The sequence below is a fragment of the Balaenoptera borealis genome (assembly GCF_965194805.1).
Source record: "Balaenoptera borealis genome assembly, chromosome: 5".
Classification (NCBI taxonomy): Eukaryota; Metazoa; Chordata; class Mammalia; order Artiodactyla; family Balaenopteridae; genus Balaenoptera; species Balaenoptera borealis.
The window spans coordinates 54,356,450-54,378,011 of NC_138862.1; the positions used below are offsets into that span (position 1 = coordinate 54,356,450).

General features: G+C 39.0%; 1 protein-coding gene and 1 long non-coding RNA gene across 2 annotated transcripts in view; one reads left to right on the forward strand and one right to left on the reverse strand.

Moving 5' to 3' along the window:
* Positions 1 to 21,562, reverse strand: part of LOC309629284 (uncharacterized protein) — a 1,158,831-nt gene that overhangs the window by 779,295 nt on the left and 357,974 nt on the right. The window lies entirely within an intron of this gene.
* Positions 1,889 to 21,562, forward strand: part of LOC309629290 — a 255,887-nt gene continuing 236,213 nt past the window's right edge. The window contains exon 1 of the long non-coding RNA XR_014244974.1: positions 1,889 to 17,120. This is a non-coding gene — a long non-coding RNA (uncharacterized lncRNA). The remainder of the gene's footprint in view (positions 17,121 to 21,562) is intronic.

The following is a 21,562-nucleotide window of genomic DNA, read 5'->3' on the forward strand; positions in this document are numbered from 1 at the left end:
CATAAAAGTTTTCATATTGGGAATGTTTTCATATAGAGAGAGAGGTGGGGGGGGGGCATCCTTTGGTATCTCTGGGGGATGGGTTCCAGGACCTCCACAGATACCAAAACCCCAGGATGCTCAAGTCCCTTATATGAAATGGCATACAGTTTGCAGATAACCTATGCACATCTTCCCATATACTTAAAGTTATCTCTGGATTACTTATAATACCTAATACAGTGTAAATGCTATGTAACTAGTTGTAAATATAATGTAAATGATATGTAAATAGTTGCTGGCATATAGATTCAAGTTTTGCTTTTTAGCTTTTTAGTGGTTGGTTGAATCCACAGATGCAGAACCAGCAGATACGGAGGGCTGCTTGCGTGTGTGTGCGTGTGTGTGTGTGTGTGTAGAGATATATACACACAGTCTGTATAGAGAGAGATACATAGTTATAGATATCTCAACTAAAGAAAAGGAGAGGGAAAAGAAAATGTGTATGGTAAATAAACATGAATGCACGGAAAGAGAGTGAGAATGAATGGAGCAGTAAATGGGTAGAGAGACAGACCGACAAACAGAAAGACAAACAGATAAATGGATAAGTGGGGAAAAGGAAGAAGAGAAAAGGAGAAAATGGCACAGAGAAAATATTTCTGAGCAGCTGCTTTAATGATGGATGTTTGCTTTATAACACACTATATGATCTATGTTTATCTCTTCAAGAATACCTATAGTTAAGATCCACATTCTTCTTAAAGTGTGTGAAATCAAAGCAGTAAGTTTGGGGACCATACCAACAAAGGCAGGCTCCAAAGTAGTCCACTATGCTAGCATCGCACATACCTGGACCAATAAGGCTCTGCAAGGCCTGCCTGTATAGGTCATAGAATTAAGGATCAACACATTCTAGGAAGCACTAATGTAGGAAGACAAAGCCTACTAAAACTTGTCAGTAGATAACAAGAACATGATTAAAGAAAACAGAATAATGCTAACTAGATAGATGATAGATGTAGATAGATAGATAGGGAGGGAGGGAGGAAGGAAGGAAGGGAGGGGGCAGGGAGGAAGGAAGGAAGGGAGGGAGGGAGGGAGGGTGAGAGGGAGGGAGGAAGGAAGGAAGGAAGGGGGGATGGGGGAAAGGAAGGAAGGAAGGAAGGAAGGGAGGAAGGGAGGAAGGTTGGTTCTAAAGTGACACTAATTCAAACTGTTTAAACATTTGCCAGCATTAAGGCAGCAGCCTAACTTTAACATGTTAAAAATCTCACCCAGCAACTGGTTTTGTAGTTCTACCTGAAAGGCATTTCTATTATCATGAAGAGTTTTTGTTACGGTAATCATTTTGAAACTAGTTTACAGTTTAAATAAATGGCCACAGCATATTTTAATGGAATACATTTTTTATATTATTAGACTTATTTGCTAATATTGTACTGAAGATTTCTGTGTCTGTGCTCATGAGGGATACTCATCTGTATTTTCCTTATCCTGAAATGTCCGTCTCAGGTTTTAGTATCAGGGAAATGTTCAAAACACAAGTTAGGAAGTGTTTTCTCTTCCTCTGTATTTTGAAAAAGTTTATGTAAGATCAATAGTTCTCTTCCTTAGATGTTTGATAAGATTCATCATTGAAAATATATGGTCCTGGTGTTTTCTGGTGATTGATTACAAATTCAGTTTCTTTCATTGATATGAGGCTATTCAGATATTGCTTCTTCCTGTGTCAATTTTAGTAATATGTGTCTATCAAAGAATTTATTCATTTTATTTAAATGGTCAAATTTACTGGCATAAAGTTGTTTATAACATCCCTTTATTTTCCTTTCAGTGATGTCCCATTTTCAGTTCCTGGTATTGATCATTTGTGTGTGTGTGTGTGTGTGTGTGTGTGTGTGTGTGTGTGTGTGTGTGTGTGTGTGTTGAGGGGGTTCCCCTCTTTTTCTTTTGAGCTATCTTGTTAGGGGGTTTTATTGACTTTCTTAATCTTTTTGAAGAACTAGCTTTTGGCTTTTGTTTCTTTGTTAAATTTCTCTATTGTTTGCCCGTTTTATATTTTATTGGTTTTTGCTTTTATCTTTATTAATTACTTTCTTCTTCTTAGTTTGGATTTAATTTGCTTTTGTTTTTCTACTTTCTTAAGTAGGAAACTTAGATCATTCATTTTAAACCTTTTGTCTTGTCTAATATAAGCATTTAACTACAAATTTTCCTCTAAGTAGTGTGTTAGTTGCATTCCACAAATTTTGCATTTTCATTATCATTCAATTTGAAATATTTTCTAATTTCTTCTGGTTTGTTCTTAAAATATATGGTTCATTCTTAAAACCATGGATTATTATAGATGTATTGCTTAATTTCATAACTAGTCTACAAATATGGGTCCCACCAATGCCTACTCTCTCTGTACATGTATGTTACTCCTCACATTGAGATGGAGATCATTTATCTTATCCTCAAATTTATGCTGGCCTTGCTAGCTGGCTTTAATCAACAGAATGCAAGAGAAGTGATGCTGTGCCAGTTCCAGGCTGAGTTGATCTAATTTGTAGTTGAGTTGAGTTTTGATTTGTTGCAGCTGTATTTAATAAATTTTAGTCACCAAAAGTTTCAAATATTTCAAGGGCAAGATCATGGATTGTGATCTGAACACAAGCAATGCTTCAAAGGTCCCTCTATGCTTTATAATCTATCCAATGGCTTTTAAGACCTCTGTGGAGTCCCTCTGTTCTCCCATCCCAGACCATGAAAATCTTTCTCTGCCCTGCTATCCTTCCCCTAGGTTTCAGTGTGCCACCATGCTGCAATCAGTAAATTCCTGGTATGCCAAAGGGGTTTCTCTCAGCTCTCTGGCCCTGCCTCCAGCCTTTAGGCCATGCACCTGCCCTATATGCTAAAAGACACTGTGTGCCTCAGTGGAATTTCTTAGCTCTCCTACTTTGCTCCCACCCTTCAGCATGCTGCCTCTGCTCTCAGTGGCAAGAACTGGGAGGTAGACATGGCTTTGCTCTCTGACCAGGGCTCGTTGGGGTCTAATCCAACAGGCATTGTTAAATGTTTATTAGAAGTTCATCTGGTTTCTTCCTATCCAATTTGAGGTGAGTTGGTGCCTCTTTCTGCTGTTCCTCAGGGAAAAGAGCAGTCATGGGTCCTTCGCTGCTAGGAAGGATCATGATTCCTTTCTAGACTTTAATTCACTTGTAATCCTTTAGCTCTTTGCTATTCATATTTATCGGATTGTTCTCATTCACAGTGGAATCGATGGTCTTTTTCAACTTTCTACCTCAAAACAGGAAGCAGAAGTCCTTGTATTTCAATATATTTAAGGTCCATAACCTTTTCACTCAACAGACGGGCCAGTGATAAATGATCTTTCAATACTTGCTCAAATTTCTCTCCCACTTACTAAGCTTGTACAACTAGAGTGATTGATGCCCTCCTCCTGACCCAGTTTATAAGCCAATTTTCATCAGGTCAACAGATAAATTAGCAACCTCACTGCCTTGCCGAGCAGCCTCTGGTTGTATGTACAGGGTTGAGGTGGATGCTTTAGGGTTAGAGTCTGTTTATGGGATTAGGCGGGCTGACTGGATATTAATATACACAGCAGCTCTTCATACTACAAGGACCTTCTCTGATACCTGCGATATTGTTTCCATGTATATGTCTAATCTGATTTGTTTCCCATCTGACATTTCAGTGACATGGTGAAATTAGTACCACGCCCTGCTCTCCATCCTACACGGCCAGGATAGTGATACCTAAATTTTGCTAGCCACTCAGTCTTTGCTAGTCACCTACTCATCTCCACATCCACCAACAACTAGTCAGCACCTTGCTATTGTAAAAAATGATCTGCAAACATGAAGCTCTCTACTCATCTGCTTTTAAGCATTACCCACCCACATTTTGCTCCAATATTTTATACAGAACCTGTGAGATTTTTTTTATTACTATATGCCCAGCACAGTGTATGCCACAAAGTGTTCATTCAATAAATGTTCATTATTATTTAATTAAAGATATTACTGGTTAAAATTTCTACCTACATTGCAGGTAAGGTAAACCATGGCAGACAGATGAAGGAAGACAGTTCATGAGTGAGTCTTAATGACTGGCTTCACCTATAAAACCAGTTGTCCTAGTAATGGTCAAGAGTGGATTCCCCCCTCTGTACACTACTCCAAGATATGGTTCAATGGTTAGACTTCTGGTTCAAATTCTGATGTTTAAAATTCAGATGTGAAATTGGGTAAGGTGAGAGACAATGCTACATGAAAGTAATATCAACTGTCAAGGGCTGAGCTGAGTTGAGCTGAGTGGTGGTAGAGTGGTCAATTAAGATAACAAGCCAAAATGAAACAGTCAAGCCTTTAATAATTTACTGTGACAGTATAATCAAGAGGTCAAATAGGGAAAGTGCCAGCTCCCTCACTGTACCACTTTTCCCCATGGATCAGCCCTAGGTCAGGGTCTGGTGAATAAGCCCAGATGGGAATCATCTCACTGCCAAGAGAGTCCAAAATAAAAGACTCTTGAGCTTTTTATGGACCTGAGGGCCAGAAAGAGGGGGAGAGGGAAGGGTTAGGAATGAAAAAGTACTAAGTACAGGGTCAGATGGAGAAAAAGTGTCTTCAAGCCTTCCCCCCTTCCCTAGACAAGGAGGTCTCTGCAGAGGCACCTGAGAAAGGCTTCTGCCAAAGGCCCCCAATAAAGAGACCTCCAAATGGAGGTGCCTGGGCTAGGAATGCAGAAATACTTGAGAGCATGGCCAGCCAGGGGGCTGGAGTCCTCAGCTGTTATTCCCTCCAGACACTGCAAATACATTAGCTTTGCACCAAGCCGGGTGTGAGGAAGGCAGCTTTGCTTGGCGGGCTTTGTTTTTTCCTACAGTCAGGCTTAAAACAAATCACACAGAAGATTTGGGCCGGGAGCTGGGCTCCTCATCATCTACCAGCAACAAGCAGGAACCGAGGTAGGTGGAAACCTAGAGACTCCACAGGCCCACTCGGTTACACAGCCTGAGAGCCTGGTCTCCTGAAAGGGGCTGGAGGAAATCCAGCACTTTGAGAACTTCTTTTCTACCTAAGTCCCTGCCAAGCTCTGTCCTGTCTCAAGACACTGAGCCTGGTGGTCCACTGCACACACATGCAGAAACTAATCAGGGCAAAGGAAGAAGTTCTGAGACAGTTTATAAAATTATCTACGAGGCAGGGGGATCTTCGAGACTAAAAGCACTGGTGTTGTTATGATTCTCACAATAAATTAGAGTTAAAGAAAACCTAGACTCATCTTCATTACATTCATCATCACTTAATACTTTGCATCCATGGATATTAAATACGATAAATTTAAACGGCACCTTCAAAAGATGTAGCTCCTGTCCTGAAACAATTTACATTCTACAGAAGCACTTAGATCTGGGGGGAAAGGCCTGAGAGAATGTAGCTGTGCTGGTTAATGCCAACAAAAATAAAATAAATGACCAGCAGGAGTTCCATTAAAGGCAGTCTCATGTAAAAGTTTAGTTTCTTTCAAAGACTCAATAGGCATTCTTTTACTATGACATATACACAGATTTTGGACAGTAGAGCCTTTGTTTTGTTTAATAGATCAAAAAAGAAAGCTATGGAGTGGTTTATAATATCAGCCTTGAACAGCGATTCCGGATAAAGTATGAGGTACTTGAAACAATAAATCACATCTTAATGGGACTTGTAATGAAAATGCCATGGAAGGATAATAGTCTAAGGGTCTCTGTCATACTATGTAACTAACAGTAGTAATTGTCGGAGATTATTTCCAGAGTCAATGCCCTATAAAAGAATGACACACAGAAAGAAGTGTGTTTCCAGAGTCAATGCCCTATAAAAGAAAGAAGTGTGCAATCCTGATATTATCCTTGGTAACAGGCTGATATCCAACACCGTGTGCCTGGCAGAGGGAAGAGCAAGTGTATGAATATTTTGAAAGGAAAGAGAAAGAGAAAATCATTCTAGTTTCTAAGTCATTCTTTCTTGTATATCTTTTCAGAAATAAATACTTAGGCTCTACTGCCTATCCAAATACCTAGTTGCTACCTATGGGGGAGGAGGGAGGGAATACTGCCTTGAAAATGACCACCACCACATAAGTCATGTAAGTTGGGCTTAGGTAGAAAGTTTTTTTTTTTTTAGTTTTTCTTCAAAGGAAATTTTATTTTTCTGACAGTTTTATGGGCACTGTTTTCTGCAAATATCATCTCTAGCCCTAGCTCTCATCTTACATTCACTGGAAACCATTTCTACTTCATTTCACAATCATCAACAAATGAGTGGTGTCTTCTGGATCCGCCATGTAGCAATGCTGTTATATCTAAGGATTCCCACTGAATTGACAGGCTCTCAATGAATCTCCAGAAGTATCTCATTTGGTCAGTAAAACTATTAAACAGATGAGATTTAGGCTGAACCAAAGAGCCACAGCATTACAAATCCCGCCTGGAATAAAGTTTCCAAGAAAGCATCAGTTAACCTATTCCTGAGTATCATCCCTGCAGAAGGAAGCCTGTAGCTGATGATCCTGTCATAACTGATAATAAAGCAAACAATGAATTGTTCAAAAATAGGCAAAAGATTTTTCAAGAAAAAATGCAAACAACTCACTATTAGAGATGAGACTATTTATTAAATAATCCAAGTTAATTCTTACTTTACTCTTTATACCATTTAATAAGAGTAGATATTATGGAATGGGACAGTTCTAGCAATCGTGTTTCCAGTGCATATATAAGCTGGAAACATTAGATTTTTCATAAAGCTTAAATATTCAGCTTGGTAATTTTAGTAATTGCATTGTCTTTTCTCATTGCGTTTCTTTAGAGATATTTCCACTTCTCTCCTGCCTGAGAGAACAGGCAGAGAAATTAATAGAAAATTTCTATTAATTTGTCTTTCTGCATATGTTTGCCCTCCTTTTGTGCCATAGTTCTGCAGTTAGAACTCTTAGAAAAAGCACAATGCTTAAGTATGAGAATTAAGAATGTAATTTTGCTCATTATTTTTCTTTTTGTGATTTCTCACATGTATTCCAGATATTTATTTTAATGTTTTTTTCACCAGAATCATTTGAGGGCAAAGGGCAGTCTCATTTATCAGCATTTAGTAATATAGTTTGATAAATGTTAAATTATATTCCTTATTCTAGATAAACATTCATGGTGCCCTAAATATAACCAAATGAAAAAAATCCTATTTTATCTTATTTTATCTTATTATGAAACTGACATTTTCAACATTTATTTAAAATTTTTAAAAGGCCTATCCCAAGCAGCTATAAATTTTAAAATCACAACCGCATTGAGCAAATGGGACATGTATATAATTTATTAAAATATAAAGCCAGCAAGTGTTTTCAGGAAAGTCCAAAGTACTTCCTTGTTCCAAGGTAGGAAAGCTCCACTGGTTGACAGGCTCAGGATAAGCTCACTGAGAACACCAATTTTAAGACAGGATTTGGAAATGAATTTGATTTCAATATAATACTCTCTATTTACTTCATTTTTCTTCCTTTATATGGTAAAAAGATTCAAACATTCTATCAAAATACACAAAACAGGAAAGCAGGATTCACAGGTTTTATCTGACCATCTGCATATATACAATGTGTACAGTTGATTCTATTTTTCACATAACAATATGTGAAGTTGAGGAGATAATATTCATAATTATTGGGAAACAGGTACTACAGAAGAAAAAGTATTTGTTAGTTTTCAAGGAACATCCTGCTAATCTTTTATTGATTCCATTATTCACAAAAGGATAAATCTCTAATAGTGCACCTTACTGAGCCTGAAATAGAAAGATTTTCATGGATGGCCTCATAGAGAGGTGCAGGCTAGCCATGGACCAGGGAAATCTATCATAGTAACACTACATCCCCTAGTTTCTGCTTTCTGATCTCACAAAATTCCAAAGTTACTGACGACAGCATTTATTTCAGCAAATTTAGCATGCCCTTTAAACTGCCACAAGTTAGATGCACAGTTCAAAATACACACAAAATATACACTAAAAGTACATTTACCTCATCCCTAAATGACATATTTATTTTAAATGCAACACCTCAGGGTCCTAAGAAGGATGGAATTAGGAATCAGAGGATGGTACTTGATGCCTTCCCTCCCCCACATCTTAGCTGAGTAACCTCAATCTAGTCATTCTTTCAGAAGAAAAACACATTGAGTACCAGATACTGTTCTAGGTACTAAAGATGAGGCACTTACATTCCAGTGGGGGAAGCAGACAGTAATCCATGTGCATAAGTGAATGTGCACATTGTAACTAAGTATACAGCCCAGCAAAGGTATGACATGCTGCAGAGAAAGACAAACCCAGATCAGGTGACCAGAGAGGTGTTACTTTATAGACAGGACTCAGCGGTCTCACTAATAGGCTCCCTGTGTGCCGAGACTGAAGAAAGTGAGTAAGCAGGCCAGGAATATTGGGGGGCAGAGTGCCCCTTCCAAAGTGGCTCACTTTGGTGTATTCACGGAGCAACAAGGAGGTGCTGGTAGCTGGAGCTGAGTGAGAAGACGTGGGGTTGGTAGGACATAGGGTCAGAGGAGGAAACAGATGTCACCGCCCACTTACATTTTTATTTTGTCCTTTTTCATGTACAGTCTCACTAGTGTTATATTCTTTGAGACTCTTTTTACTTCCTTCATTGTTCTCCTTCCTGAGTACAAAGTTTAATTAATCTGCAGTGAATATGAAAGGGTTTGAACTCATCCAGTGTGAGGGCAGAATTGGTAATGAGATGTAAAGAAACCACTGACTTCTTCTGACTCTGCTAGAACTTCGGGCTCCGGGCTGCTTCTTTTCAAGAACCTTTTCAAATCCCTGCCTCCTAGTGGGGCCCTCCCAGGCCTCACCTCATGCTCTTGGTTTGCAATCCAAAAACAGTATGTTCTTCAATATGTGATGATCCTGCACCTTTGGAAGTCATCCAGATTAACCAACCCAGGGAATGAAAAGAGACCTATCTCTTGCGTGGCATACATTTCAAAGGGGGGCTAGCCCAGAACAAAATGGAGAAGGAATTCAAAGGCCTCATATGGAAGGTGATCCTGCTCTCTGGAAAGGAGCCACTAGTTATCAATCATCATAATCCCGCTCCTCTGCTCCCCGCTCAGAGACTGCTCTACTCCATCCACATGTAGCCAAACAGTGAACAGGAGAGCAATGGGAACAACACTCAGAAATTCACCTGCCCTAAGTGCCATGAATTCTCTATATAAAAGAGAGATAGGAGATCTGTAAATAATTTTAATATGGATAGAAATGCAAATTTTGTTTTCTATCATCACATTTGTATTGGACAGAACAGCCCAAATAAAAATTGATCATACAGCTTCAAGTTTGTTTATGTAAATGCTTGGTTCAAGAATAATGAAAAGAGACTTCCCTGGTGGCACAGTGGTTAAGAATCCACCTGCCAATGCAGGGGACACGGGTTCCAGCCCTGGTCTGGGAAGATCCCACATGCCACGGAGCAACGAAGCCCGTGCGCCACAACTGCTGAAGCCCACACTCTAGAGCCCACGTGTCACAACTACTGAGCCCACGCACTGCAACAAAGAGTAGCCCCCGCTCGCCACAACTAGAGAAACCCTGTGTGCAGCAACAAAGATCCAACGCAGTCAAAAATAAATAGATACAGAAATTTATAAATAAATAAAATATACCTTTAAAAAAAGAATAATGAAAATACCCTGTATAAAAATATTTACAAAAAAAATAGATTAGAGACAATTAAAGATCTAAATGGTAAAATGTGAAGCAAGATAAAAATACATAAAGAAGAATAAAAATATAAAGTATTATGCAATAGAGGTTTGGAGTGCTTTCTGAAATCAGATTCAAATGCTTAACTGTATAAAAATTTAAATGTATGATCATAAAAGGCTGTGTTAACAAAGTTTGAAAACAGGTAACAGATTAGGAGAAAATATTTGCAATGTATGTAGCAGTAGAAGGATTAGGAGTCAGAATACATATGAAGAACTCCTACAAATCAGATCATCCATAAAAATGGTAGAGCGTAAGAAATTTGAACAGATCACAAAATTGGAAATAAAGTACACAGATGCTCAACTTTTAGTCATTAGGGAAATATAACAAGATAAAAATTTTTAGTCTCACTAACGAAAAATAAAAGGTTTGATACTATTCAGTGTCGGCAAGGCAAAGGAAAGAACACTCACTTTTGGAAATGTAAATTAAAAACAAAGGTTTTGAAGGATAATTTGACAGCATCTATCAAAATATAAAATGTGCATTATCCTTGACCCAGCAATTAAATTTCCAGGTATTTTCATCTAAAGCAATGTTAGTACGTGTAACAAAGAGTCACACACAAGGATGGTCAGTTCAGTGTTGCTCCTAATGGTAATAAAATGGAAATATTCTAAATGTCCAACAACAGGAGGAGAGGTAAATAAACTATGGTATGACCCATACTCTGGATACTGCATAGCAGTTTCTAAAAATTACGGAAATCTCTACACGAGTGGTTTTTCAAGCTGGGAACAGTTTTGGCAATGAATGGCGAGGGACATTTTTGGTTGACACAAATAGAAGGGGTGGGGGTGCTACTAGCATCCAATGAGTAGAGGTCAGGGATGTTGCTAAACATTCTACAATGCACAGGACACCTCTCTCCCAAACAAAGAATTATCCAGTCCTAAATGATAGTGCCAAGGTTGAGAAACTTTGCCTTATACTAACATAGAAAGAACTCCAAGTCATCATGTTAAGTGACAAAAGCAAGCCAGACAACAACACTTACGATATTATCACACTTTGTAAAAACAAAATCAAAATTTAAAAATCTTCACAATGTGTTTGTGTATAAATATCGTTTTTCTGGATAAATAGATATTAAAATATTAACAGTATTTAACTTCTGGGGGAAAGGGAGACAATATAAAGTAGACAGCAACTCTACATTTTTCTGTACACTTTGAAATTTTCCCACCTAGCACATTATTTATGTAATTAAAAGAACAAAATAAAATTGCAAAAGCATATATTCCATTCATTCTAAGTGGATTAAATGAAGTTCTCACTTTCTCTCCTGAGCTTTGGAACCTCTGATAAACCATTCCCTACTCTTGAATATTACTGTCTGAAAAGTAGCGATAATACAAACATTTGTTTCAGTAACGATTTTGATTTAAAAGTACTTTGAATTCCCTAGAATACAGTTGCTCTTATGCGCTGAGCTGTTTCCAGCCAAAAAATTCAAATGCTGAAGTCCCAACTCCCATTACTTCAGAATGTAACTGTATATAGAGATAAGGTCTTTACAGAAATGATTAATGTAAAAAATGAGGCCACTGGAGATTGGTTCAAGATGGCAGAGTAGAAGGACACGTGCTCACTCCCTCTTGCAATACCAGAATCACAACTAACTGCTGAACAATCATCGACAGGAACACACTGGAACTCACCAAAAAAGATAACCCACCTCCAAATACAAAGGAGAAGCCACAACGAGATGGTAGGAGGGGCGCAATCACAATAAAATCAAATCTCATAACCGCTGGGTGGGTGACTCACAAACTGGAGAACACTTGTACCACAGAAGTCCACCCACTGGAGTGAAGATTCTGAGCCCCATGTCAGGCTTCCCAGCCTGGAGGTTCAGCAATGGGAGGAAGAATTCCTGGAGTGTCAACTTTGAAGGCTAGCGGGATTTGACTGCAGGACTTCGACAGGACTGGGAGAAACAGAGACTCCACTCTTGCAGGGCACACAGAAAGCAGTGTGCGTATCAGGCCTCAGGGGAAAGAGCAGTGACCCCATAGGAGACTGAACCAGACCTACCTGCTAGTGTTGGAGGGTCTCCTGCAGAGGCGGGGGATGGCTGTGGCTCACCGTGGGGACAAGGACACTGGCAGCAGAAGTTCTGGGAAGTATTCCTTGGTGTGAGCGCTCCCAGAGTCTGCCATTAGCCCCACCAAAGAGCCAGGTAGGCTCCAGTGCACGGTCGCCTCAGGCCAAACAAGCAACAGGGAGGGAACCCAGCCCCACCCATGAGCAGACAAGCGGATTAAAGTTTTACTGAGCTCTGCCCACCAGAGCAACACCCAGCTCTACCCACCACCAGTCCCTCTGATCAGGAAGCTTGCACAAGCCTCTTAGATAGCCTCATCCACCAGAAGGCAGAGAGCAGAAGCAAGAAGAACTACAATTCTGCTGCCTGTGGAAGGAAAACCACATTCACAGAAAGATACACAAAATGAAAAGGCAGAGACTATGCACCAGATGAAGGAACAAGACAAAACCCCAGAGAAACAACTAAATGAAGTGGAGATAGGCAACCTTCCAGAAAAAGAATTCAGAATAATGATAGTGAAGATGATCCAGGACCTTGGAAAAAGAATGGAGGCAAAGATCGAGAAGATGAAAGAAATGTTTAAAAAAGACCTAGAAGAATTAAACAACAAACACCTAGAAGAATTAAAGAACAAACAGAGATCAACAATACAATAACCAAAATGGAAAATGCACTAGAAGGAATCAATACCAGAATAACTGAGGCAGAAGAACAGATAAGTGACCTGGAAGACAGAATGGTGGAATTCACTGCCACGGAACAGAATGAAGAAAAAAGAAAGAAAAGAAATGAAAACAGCCTAAGAGACCTCTGGGACAACATTAAACGCAACAACATTCGCATTATAGGGGTCCCAGAAGGAAAAGAGAGAGAGATAAAGGACCCGAGAAAATATCTGAAGAGATTACACTCGAAAACGTCCCTAACATGGGAAAGGAAACAGCCACCCAAGTCCAGGATGCGCAGAGAGTCCCAGGCAGGATAAACCCAAGGAAAATCACGCCGAGACACACAGTAACCAAACTGACAAAAAAAAAGAGAAAGAAAATACTGAAAGCAACAAGGGAAAATTGACAAATAACAAACAAGGGAACTCCCATAAGGTTAACAGCTGATTTCTCAGCAGAAACTCTACAAGCCAGAAGGGAGTGGCATGATATACTTAAACTGATGAAAGGGAAGAAGCTACAACCAAGATTACTCTACCCGGCAAGGATCTCATTCAGATGCAATGGAGAAATCAAAAGCTTTACAGACAAGCAAAAGCTAAGAGAATTCAGCACCACCAAACCAGCTCTACAACAAATGCTAAAGGAACTTCTCTAAGTGGGAAACACAAGAGAAGAAAAGGACCTACAAAAACAAACCCGAAACAATTAAGAAAATGGTAACAGGAACATACATATAGATAATTACCTTAAACGGGAATGGATTAAATGCTCCAACCAAAAGACACAGGCTCGCTGAATGGATACAAACACAAGACCCATATATATGCTGTCTAAAAGAGACCCACTTCAGACCTAGGGACACATACAGACTGAAAGTGAGGGGATGGAAAAAGATATTCCATGCAAATGGAAATCAAAAGAAAGCTGGAGTAGCAATACTCATATCAAATAAAACAGACTTTAAAATAAAGAATGTTACAAGAGACAAAGAAGGATACTACATAATGATCAAGGGATCAATCCAAGAAGAAGACATAACAATTATAAATATATATGCACCCAACATAGGAGCACTTCAATACATAAGGCAACTACTAACAGCTATAAAAGAGGAAATCGACAGTAACACAATAATAGTGGGGGACTTTAACACCTCACTTACATCAATGGACAGATCATCCAGACAGAAAATTAATAAGGAAACGCAAGCTTTAAATGACATAACAGATCAGATAGATTTCATTGATATTTATAGGACATTCCATCCAAAAACAGTAGATTACACTTTCTTCTCAAGTGCACACAGAACATTCTCCAGGATAGATCACATCTTGGGTCACAAATCAACCCTCGGTAAATTTAAGAAAAATGAAATCATATCAAGCATCTTTTCCAACCACAATGCTATGAGATTAGAAATCAATTACAGGGGAAAAAATGTAAAAAACACAAATACATGGAGGATAAACAATACAGTACTAAATAACCAAGAGATCACTGAAGAAATCAAAGAGGAAATCAAAAAATACCTAGAGACAAATGACAATGAAAACACGACGATCCAAAACGTATGGGATGCAGGAAAAGCAGTTCTAAGAGGGAAGTTTATAGCTATACAAGCCTACCTCAAAAAACAAGAAAAATCTCAAATAAACCATCTAACCTTACACCTAAAGGAACTACAGAAAGAAGAACAAACAAAACCCAAAGTGAGTAGAAGGAAAGAAATCATAAGATCAGAGCAAAAATAAATGAAATAGAAACAAAGAAAACAACAGCAAAGATCAATAAAACTAAAAGCTGTTTCTTTCAGAAGATAAACAAAATTGATAAACCTTTAGCCAGACTCATCAAGAAAAAGAGGGAGAGGACTCAATAAAATTAGACATGAAAAATGAGAAGTTACAACAGACACCGCAGAAATACAAAGCATCATAAGAGACTATTACAAGCAACTCTATGCCAATTAAATGGACAACCTGGAAGAAATGGGCAAATTCTTAGAAAGGTATAACCTTCCAAGACTGAACCAGGAAGAAATAGAAAATATGAACAAACCAATCACAAGTAATGAAATTGAAACTGTGATTTAAAAGCTTCCAACAAACAGAAGTCCAGGACCAGATGGCTTCACAGGTGAATTCTATCAAATATTTAGAGAAGAGCTAACACCCATCCTTCTCAAACTCTTCCAAAAAATTGCAGAGGAAGGAACACTCCCAAACTCATTCTATGAGGCCACCATCACCCTGATACCAAAACCATACAAAGATACTACAAAACAAGAAAATTACACACCAATGCCACTGATGAATAAAGATGCAAAAATCCTCAACAAAATACTAGCAAACAGAATCCAACAACACATTAAAAGGATCATACACCACGATCAAGTGGGATTTATCCCAGGGATGCAAGGATTCTTCAATATACGCAAATCAATCAGTGTGATACACCATAGTAACAAATTGAAGAAAAAAAACCATATGATCATCTCAATAGATGCAGAAAAAGCATTTGACAAAATTCAACAACCGTTTATGATTAAAAACTCTCCAGAAAGTGGGCATAGAGGGAACCTACCTCAACATAATAAAGGCCATATACGACAAACCCACAGCAAACATCATTCTCAATGGTGAAAAACTGAAAGCATTTCCTCTAAGATCAGGAACAAGACAAGGATGTCCACTCTCACCACTATTATTCAACATAGTTTTGGAAGTCCTAGCCACGACAATCAGAGAAGAAAAAGAAATAAAAGGAATACAAATTGGAAAAGAAGAAGTAAAACTGTCACTGCTTGCAGATGACATGATACTATACATAGAGAATCCTAAAGATGCCACCAGAAAACTACTAGAGCTAATCAATGAATTTGGTAAAGTTGCAAGATACAAAATTAATGCACAGAAATCTCTTGCATTCCTATACACTAACAATAAAAGATCAGAAAGAGAAATTAAGGAAACAATCCCATTCACCATTGCAAAAAAAAAGAATAAAATACCTAGGAATAAACCTACCTAAGGAGGTAAAAACCTGTACTCAGAAAACTCTAAGACACTGATGAAAGAAATCAAAGATGACACAAACAGATGGAGAGATATACCATGTTCTTGGATTGGAAGAATCAATATTGTGAAAATGACCATACTATCCAAAGCCATCTACAGATTCAACGTAATCCCTATCAAATTACCAGTGGCATTTTTTACAGAACTAGAACAAAAAATCTTAAAATTTGTATGGAGACACAAAAGACCCCGGATAGACAAAGCAGTCTTGAGGGAAAAAAACGGAGCTGGAGGAATCAGACTCCCTGACTTTAGACTATACTACAAAGCTACAATAATCAAGACAAAATGGTACTGGTACAAAAACAGAAACATAGATCAATGGAACAGGATAGAAAGCCCAGAGATAAACAAACGCACCTATGGTCTACTAATCCATGACAAAGGAGGCAAGGATATACAATGGAGAAAAGACAGCCTCTTCACTAAGTGGTGCTGGGGAAACTGGACAGCTACATGTAGAAGAATGAAATTAGAATACTCCCTAACACCATACACAAAATTAAACTCAAAATGGATTAGAGACCTAAATGTAAGACCGGACACTATAAAACTCTTAGAGGAAAACATAGGAAGAACACTCTTTGACATAAATCACAGCAACATCTTTTTTGATCCACCTCCTAGAGTAATGGAAATAAAAACAAAAATAAACAAATGGGACCTAATGAAACTTCAAAGCTTTTGCAAAGCAAACTACAAACAAGACGAAAGTACAACCCTCAGAATGGGAGAAAATATTTGCAAATGAATCAACGGACAAAGGATTAATCTCCAAAACGTATAAACAGCTCATGCAGCTCAATATTAAAAAACAAACAACCCAATCCAAAAATGGGCAGAAGACCTAAATAGACATTTTTCCAAAGAAGATATACAGATTGCCAACAAACACATGAAAGAATGCTCAACATCATTAATCATCAGAGAAATGCAAATCAAAACTACAATGAGATATCATCTCACACTGGTCAGAATGGCCATCATCAAGAAATCTATAAACAATAAATGCTGGTGAGGGTGTGGAGAAAAGGGAATCCTCTTGCACTGTTGGTGGGAATGTAATTTGATACAGCCACTATGGAGAACAGTATGGAGGTTCCTTAAAAAACTAAAAATAGAACTACCATACGACACAGCAATCCCACTACTGGTCATATACCCTGAGAAAACCATAATTCAAAAAGAGTCATGTACCACAATGTTCATTGCAGCTCTATTTACAATAGCCAGGTCACGGAAGCAACCTAAATGCCCATCGACAGATGAATGGATAAAGAAGATGTGGCACATATATACAATGGAACATTACTCAGCCATAAAAAAGAATGAAATTGGGTCATTTGTGGAGACGTGGATGGATCTAGAGACTGTCATACAGAGTGAAGTAAGTCAGAAAGAGAAAAACAAATATCGTATATTAACGCATGTATGTGGAACCTAGAAAAATGGTACAGGTGAACCGGTTTGCAGGGCAGAAATTGAGACACAGAAGTAGAGAAAAAACGTATGGACACCAAAGGGGGAAAGTGGCAGGAGGTGGGGGTTGTGGTGTGATGAATTGGGCGATTGGGATTGACATATATACACTCATGTGTATAAAATGGATGACTAATAAGGACCTGCTGTATAAAAAATAAATAAAATAAAATTCAAAAACAAATAAATTTAAAAAATAATATAAAATGAGGCCATTAAGGCGGGGCCGTAATCCTACATGACTAGTGTCCTTATAAGAAGATGAAGAAACACCGGGGATGCTGTACACAGAGGAAAGACCAGTGAAGACACAAGGGAGAAGGTAGCCATCTGCAAGCCAAGGAGAGTGGACTCAGAAGGTACCAAAGTAATGGACACCTTGATCTTGAACTTCCAGCCTCCAGAGCTATGGGAAAATATATTCTCTTGTTTAAGCCATCCAGTCTGTGGTAATTTTGTTACGGCAGTCCTAGCAAACTAATATCGTTGCTGTATAAGAATACTGTAAGAATGAAATTTATCTATTGGTTCCTATTCTATTCTCACTAAAAGGGGTTAAAGGCAAAAAGCAAACAAAAATTATTAAGCTCGTTTCATTTCTCAGCTGAGGAGATGAACACAGTGAGTGAAAGCAAGTCCATACTCCTCGATGACAACCATGCTGCATCCCGGACCATCGCTGACACTACTAAGTTATTAACAAAGATTTCTGCGACACGCCCTCCTCCCACGCCTTGTGTCGCTTCTCCTCTCCCTACCAAGTACCGGCTAACACAGCCCCTGGCTGTACATCTGCACTCACAGGAGTCAAGGGATTTGATTCCCCAGCACACACCAAGCACTGGAGAGCTAGAATTGAGACATGCATTTGACTCAAGATCACAGGCAATTGATCACCTATTTTTTTCCTCCTTATATTTCCCACATGAGAATGGCTCCTTCCTCACAGGGGAAAATAAGGGGGAAAGAGCAGTGGGAAGGAGAGGTTACAAAAACCCTACAGATCTGAATCAGGCCTCAGGTCAAGAGGGCCAGATTGGTTACCCCAGATTAATTAAAGGGGAAGCCAAGTGCTATCTGGAACTCTGGGAGGCAATCCCTCAAAACCAGCCATGCCAATCTGGGGTGACTATGGTGGAATAAAATGGCTGATGGCATGCTTAGATAGAGAACCTGAGACAGTACCCCACATTCTCCAGGGCCTAGGTGTGACATGTAAGCGATCCGGAAGCCTCCTCTGTCCCAGAGGGAACAGCTGATGCTGCTGGCCGGTGGGTTCACCTGGTGGAGTAGCACCGTGAAAGGGAGTAATCCTGAGGCAGGGAGCAGAGGGCCAACGGTCAAGCTGAGGTTAAATGGGAGTCACTGCCGAACCTCAGGGATCTAGGGCTCAGAAAAGCAGATGTGGGGAAGAAAGAAATGATCAGGAGCAGCCCAACAATTGAGAGCCCACTGCACTACCGGTGTTGAGAAAACAGTAGCAGACTTGTCAGTGACAGAGGCGGCCAGGCAGCAGTCTCTGCCCATGAACAAGCAGGACAAGACACCTTGACCCAGAGGACTGGCTGCAACAGACCCTCCTCCCATCCTCAGTCCTCTAATTCCCACCCCCACTGTGAGAACACAGCGTCCTCCTGCACCAACCTGCCTTCCCGGGAAGGAAGAGGAGGAGGTGGGACCACTTGAAAGAAAAGAAACAGTCCTGATAGTGAGTTTGAACTTTGAACAGGTGGAATATTTATCAAAAAGAGGCTGCTTTATCAAGAGAAGTGAAGAGAATATAAAAAGAGGACAAAAGAAAGATTTTCACCCTTCCTCATGAAAATAAGTATATATCTTTAATGCACCCTTCAGTATTCCAAGGGTAACTAGGCATCTTGCTTCATTTGCATGCTCCTAATTTCCTTTTGAATATATCATTCTTGTAGTAAGGAGATGCAGATGCTTAAATTAATTTTATTGTTAATGCCTCAAGGCATTGTTAGGAAAAGTGCACAAAGCTTTTAAAAATCCAATAAATTATACAGAACCTTAATTTACTTTGCGTTATACCTTCAACTGAGGAAGGACATAAAATGCTCTTGAATTTAGATCTTGTTTGTATCACCAACTGAATAAGTATTTGACTTACTAAAATGGGCAAGACACACTCTTGGAATGTTACTTATGTGCTAACAATCCCTCCTTAGTTGGATAAAGAATTACATCTTGACAAAATTGATAAGAAGCTTCTAAACTGTCTTATTAATCTGCAAACAATGATAACTTGTAGGCATATTATGTCAAACTCATGTCAATAGAAATGAAAGTTTTTCTGGAATCATTCTATAAAAATGTCTATTCATCCACTCTACCCTCTAGGCAGAGAACCCTGACTGCAACTGTCAGCAGAAATTCCACTAATTCAGTTAATTATGTGTAATAACATGTGGGGGAGATTAAACAAATATTTTATAAAGATAAACAAAAATGGAGAATGATAAAACGCACCCTATAGATTAGAGAAGAATAAATGTATACATTTAAAATTCAGTTCATTCACTGAATGAATAAACTAGACCTCCCTGGGCTTCCCCTCTCACCTCCCCTAAAGTCAGGCTTGGTATGTCATATCTCAACATACAGAAACACAACTGGAATCGGGCAACAACAAACAAAAGTGGTTCAGGGTGCTCCACCGACAGGAGCCACGGGAAAGGCATCTAAAGTGCAGAAACAAAGAAAGGAAATTTGATTGACTGTAGCTTAAAGCCTAGTTGGCTGTTTGGGGATTAGTCGTCCTTAGTGTTTTCATTTGGTAACCTCAGGGCATTTACAGGCTTAGATACTGGTTTGATCACATGGGTCCCGGCAGTGGAGACACCTCAGTCTAACAGCCTCCTTGCTTAATTAATTTAACAGGAGTTTTGTTTTGTTTTGTTTTAATAACAAATGCTTCATGACTGATACTAAAACTAGGCTTCACCCATCCTCAAACACACAGGCACCCTATGCTCACTCACCTGCGGCCTTTTTCTGCGCGAAGCATCCAGCGCTTCCCTCCTGGGGAATCCCGAAGCCAGAGGAAATGACTCAGCACTATTCTGGTTTGGCTTCCGGTCCCTGTTAAGTCATCTAATTCTTTTCACCTGTAGACCTTATCTGCATTTGACACTGATTATACCTTCCACAAATATCTATTGGAGTGGTCACTTTTTAATATCAATGTTTTCAATACAATTCAAAAGTAACTTTTGATCTCTTTATTACAAATGGCAAAATTCATCATTTCAACATGGTCTCCCTCAAATGCATTTCTGTGGCATTGTTTTCTTCCCAAACACCCTGCAAAATCCTGACTGCAAGTGTTTGTTATCTGAGAAAATTTCTCTCAGCTCTGCATAATATCCACTGTGAGCCTGTTTTTCTTTTCTGCTGTATTACATTCCTTATCTACCATAAACCGTGTCAGTAGAAGGATTTTTATCTCACTCTTGCTTTGATAGAATTTTCAGGTTGCATTCACAGAGGAAAAAGTTACCCTCCTTGATCAGTTATGATCTCTATGAAATATTCTATTTACCAGCATTAAGTAATCCCTAGATGTAATCACCACGGATTTTCTCTTTAACTGTTTCATACACTTCTTCCTGGGATACTGAGGCCATGGGAGTCACCAATATTCTTGGGGTGAGTCAGAAGGGAGCCTCCCCCTAGCAGTCCGAGTCAATCATCCCAAAGCGCCAGGGCTGCCTCAATTTGGTAGAAAGCAGGTACACACAAAAGAGCTGAGACCATGCAGATGTATATTGACATTGATCACCTAAATATAAAATTACTGAGAGAGCTACTAGGTTAATTATCATCTAGCTATTGCTCTAAACCTAATGGGCATTGGTAAGAGAGTCTCAAAGCTGAGTGTTTTGCTATTCCTTGAGAAGAACTAACAGTTTCAGAAGAATTCTTGTCATTTTGAAAGTTTGTTATTGGCTTATGCCAGGATTCACTGCAGCTGTGGACCCTCAAGCTCCTTGGAACCATACTCTTAGACACTCTTTAAAGCTGAACATCCTGTAATGTAAGACTCAAACAGAAACAGGCTATCCTTCAGAAGTCCATTCGAATTTTCAGTTATTTAAGCCCTGCCCTGGAGGTAGTCTAAATTAGTTGTGTATCTGAATACCACTCCATTTCTCCAACTCCCAATATTTTTTCACTGCCCAGTCTTCCGTTAACAATCTTCAATCATTCAATTTTTAGGGTTTTTAATAAAGTACTTGAAGTTTTATATAACTCTCAGAATCAAATGAATTTTTTAATGTACTTGCTTTTGAAATGCCTTTGAATTAGTTCATTTACAAACATGGCTCAAACAGGAGACATTTCAATAGATATTTTAAAATTTCAGTAGTTCCAGATTTAGTGACTTTTAGCTCTTAAATGATCAAGCCGTATAGTTTTCCCTATCAAAGAGCTTACCTGCCAAAACAG